Below are 4560 nucleotides of genomic sequence, written 5' to 3' on the forward strand. Positions count from 1 at the left end.
CACAGTGCAGAGACCTGATGGTGCTCGGTACACAGTGCAGAGACCTGATGGTGGTTGGTACACAGTGCAGAGACCTGATGGTGGTCGGTACACAGTACAGAGATCTGACGGTGTTGGTACACAGTACAGAGATCTGACAGTGGTTGGTACACTGCAGAGATCTGACCGTGGGTGGTACACAGTGCAGAGACCTGACAGTGGCTGGTACACAGTGCAGAGACCTGACCATGGCTGGTACACAGTGCAGAGACCTGACAATGTCGATACACAGTGCAGAGATCTGACCATGGCTGGTACACAGTGCAGAGACCTGACAGTGTCGATACACAGTGCAGAGATCTGACCATGGCTGGTACACAGTGCAGAGACCTGATGGTGCCTGGTAAACAGTGCAGCTGGCCACACTGCCCCAGGAGGCAGAGATGATGAAAGCTGGTACTCAGCTAGCTTTTCCTTCTCATATGGTCTGAAACCTCAGTCCATAGGATGATGCTGTTTATGTTTAGCGTGGAATTTTCACCTCCATTAACCCAGTCTAGACACTTCTTCACAGACATGCCCAGAGGTTCGCTTTCTAGATGGTTCTAGATCATGTCAAGTTGACAGTATTGACCATTACAGATACTGTCTGAACTTGGTCATGGCATTATCAGCATGGGTCCCTCACAGAAGTTATCTTGGGATGGAAGCTGAGGAACTGGGAGTTCAGGGAGAGGTGGGCTATAGATGGAGAATATATATAAATGATGGGAATGGTTTGGGAAGGGAGAGATTCAGTTATCATCTTTGGGGGAGACAAGACAAGCTGGTTCTTTTGATCTGTGACTGTATTAACCATGGCATTGTCTCTCTCACTGGGCTTGTGATCTCATGGGTAAGATTAAAACCAGGTTCCCTTCAGAACCTTTAGATATTTTCAGCCATTTCCCTATGGGAAGATGCAGGATATATCTGCCCTGTGTTCCTAGCAATAGATCTTCTTGGTCTAGTAGATGCCAGTGATTACATGACTATAATTCCTGGGAGAATAAGAATATGAAGAGGGTGAAATGAGTCAAGAGAGTTTGTCCAAGTGAATTTGAGTCTAGAATGATGAGCTGGACTGAGTTGAGCATTAGAGGAGATGAAAGGTAAGAGAGGAGGCAGGGAAAGACTGGGATGTTGTGGCCCAGTACAGTCCTGTAATCCCAGGACTGGAGAGGGAGGTTGGAGGACTGTGAGTTCAGGACCAGCTTGGGTTACAGATGGAGACCTCAGTATTTTTTAAAGATGAGAGTGGTTTGGGGAAGCATGAGATGAAAAACAAAGATTCATTTAAAAGCTGCAGAGTTTAAGGAGCAGGGTAGACCAGATGTCCCCAAGTAGGTTTTTGTTCTTTTTCTTTTTTTAAACTAATTTTTTTTTATACAATATCTTTTTTATAATTTTTCTTCTCTAAACTCCTTTTTGCCCATCCAAATTCATGTTTTCGTGTTTGGTTTCTCTAAAAAAAAAAAAAAAATCAAATGAAAACAAAACACTTCTGACTCTTAGGAATTTTCCAGACTCATTTTCTGCATAGATTCCCGAGGTTTGAGAGAAAATGATTAATCAAGACGTTTTATCTAGGACTGAGTGTTCCAAAGTCCCTCACTCTCTGAAAATTTAAGAACCATTTCCTATTTAACTTCCCTTCAGGCATCGCTTTGCTTCTCAGCTGTCCTGCCACCTCTTTCTTCCTAATCTTCGTCCTTGACTGGATTCATTCACATGAAGAAAACCTCAACACCACCGTCTTCTAGATTCTCCTCTACAGCACTTTCATCTTGGTGTTAAGGTCGTACAATGAATTTCCTGGTTAACTGTACATGAACTGAGCCTCAACACCATTTTGCACTTTCTTCTGGTAAAACTAAAAAATGTCTCCTACCCCCCTGATAAACCTTGAAGTATGTGGTGTGCACTAGAATAGCGAGGCTCACAGGGATTGGGGCTCTGTAGAAGACAGAGCATAAATTCAACTCCGCTATTTAATGATTCTCTCTAGCATTCACACAAAATGGCGTGCATACTCTATGACCAGTACCTCTAAGTTCTAAGGTGGTGTCTGGTCTTTGGACAGCTCTTTTAGATGTTCCTGTTTATGCAAAGCTGCATGCATTGTGGAGACAGATGTTCCCTGATGTAAAGAGCCCTTCTTTGGTCTTCTTTTCTTTGTAACATGTCCCTGTTTCTTTGGCTGCTTCTCACTGGTAATGGTTTGGGAGGGGTCCCACAAGCCAGTTACTTTCCTGATTGTTCCCTCACAGTTTTTAATGGTAATATTACCTTGAAGCAAGAAAAACTCTGACTCAAGGAGACTCAATTACAGGAAAATGAATGGTTTTCATTTTTCTATGTTTTCTTGAAAAATGCTTGACGGTATACTTTTATTTCTCTCTATAAGAAGATAATATGCTAATAACAAATAATTTGCTTGCTTAGTGATTTGTAGCTTTTTCTCTTTATTTTGTTTTACATACTAATCACAGTTTCCCCTCCCTCCTCTCCTCCTGTTTCCTTCTCTTACCTCCTTTCTGTTTTCCCGCATGTATTCCTCCTCTGTGTCCACTGAATGGCTTTCTTTCACCTTTTCTTCTGATCCTGAAATTGGATGCAGCAGCTCCTGGCCTTCAATTTGGACCCTAGTCTTGCTTGACTCCAACTCTAGCTTCAAATTCCTTTAAAAGATTCTTGTTGTCTTCTTTTTGTTAAAACAGTTTCTTTATTTTGCAGCAGAGGACACCTCAAACTTGCAGTCCACCATTCTCTCCCTGAACCACTGCACTGGTCAGACTAGGGAACTGCAAGTTCTTGGAAGGTCCCTAAGCAGGACAATTTTTGTCTACTTTGTTATTCATAGATGCCTAAAAGTAACTTAGGATAAGATGTGAATTAATTATTTCATCTAGTTGAATCAGCGAGGAAATAATGTATCCTTTGATTTTTCCAATACCTGGCATCTAACCTCTTTCAGGTGGTTATCCATTGTTTCTCAATAAGCAGCACTGGATAGCTCCCTAAGTCGAAGGGTCCTCGGGGAAGGGTCCTCGAGGACAAACACTGCACTACTGAGCTACTCTTTCACCCTTTGCTTCCACGGTTAGGAACTATTTTCCGTTGCTGTTAGTGAGTAAGCTTCTTTCTTACATTCTGGTCCAAGGTTTGGAGTTGTCTGTTCCGGGAGAAAGTAGGAAAATGGTAAATATCTAAAACTCTGAGTTTAAGGAGTACAAGGAGGTCACAACCAATACTCTGATAACTTAGGAGCCAAGGACCCAGTTTTTGAAGTTACCTGCCTTTTTCTTTCCTTAAGTCATCAATTCATTCCTAAGCAGTTCTACACCCCAAGACGAAGAGCCATACAAGGTAGGAAGATATACTGAAAATATGCGTATACTTGGTGTGTGATCTTGTGTGTGTTGTTTATCATTTATGTCCCTTTCTCACAAGCTGTAGAGGATGATCCTTCACTGTTTGTTACATATAATAATTTGGTTGTTGGTCATTGAGTTTTGTCACAGCCATCTTTTTTTATTTTAATTTTTTTCCCTTTAAATGCTAACTTGATTTAAACCTCCAGTAAAATGCCAGATTTTTATTCTTCATGGCTACTCCTCTTCTGTTCTCGCCATCTTCAGTGCCCCAGCCAGTTAAAGCCATGCGACTGCTTGCTGCAGCCATATCTGTCAGCCTCCCGTGGATGTGAGGTCCCTCAGTGATCTCTGCCATTGAAGGGTTCTTTGGGGGACAGTTTTAGTTTCCCCTACTACCATGCCTTATGGTGTGTTTCAGAAAATACATCAAAATTCCATAAACTATTTTTGAAGATTTGGTACATTCTGGTAGGGTTTTCTTGGTATATCACCTGTATTTTTTGATAATTTAAATTTTGGGGGGTAATTTTTCATTTTTAAGGAATATGTCTTTATTGTGCTTTTTGGTTGACACCTTTGTTTTGTGGGCTAGCCTATCTTTTACTCCATTTCTATGTTTCTGCCAATAAGGATCCTGGAAACCTGTGTATCCTAACCCCACACTTCATGCCTAATGGGACCGTGGATACCTAGGTGCCTTTTTATTATCTTTTTCTTTTTCTATTTATTTTTTATTAACTTGCCCATCTGGGTTTTGGATATCTGCTTCAGTTTTTTTCTCCATTAGCCTATCAGGGCCATAGGTGGGTACCTGCTTTTTATAAAACATATTTGTTGGTTCTTTGGGACTTTGGTACCTTCATTTAGTTTTTTTTCCTTTGTCCATTGAGGCTTTTGGTGGATGGAAATATGTTGGTTTTGTGAGTTGTTACATTGCCTGGAATATCATCTATCTCTCTATTATCTATGTATTATCTATCATCCATCTATTATCTATCAATCATCTATCTATCTATCTATCATCTATCTATCTATCTATCTATCTATCATCTATCTATTCATCTATCATTTATCTATCTATCTATCTATCTATCTATCTATCTATCTATCTATCCATCTATCATCTATCTATCCATCTATTATCTATCTATCTATCTATCTATCT

This window comes from Microtus ochrogaster, chromosome 2, assembly GCF_000317375.1.
Source record: "Microtus ochrogaster isolate Prairie Vole_2 chromosome 2, MicOch1.0, whole genome shotgun sequence".
NCBI classification, from domain to species: domain Eukaryota; kingdom Metazoa; phylum Chordata; class Mammalia; order Rodentia; family Cricetidae; genus Microtus; species Microtus ochrogaster.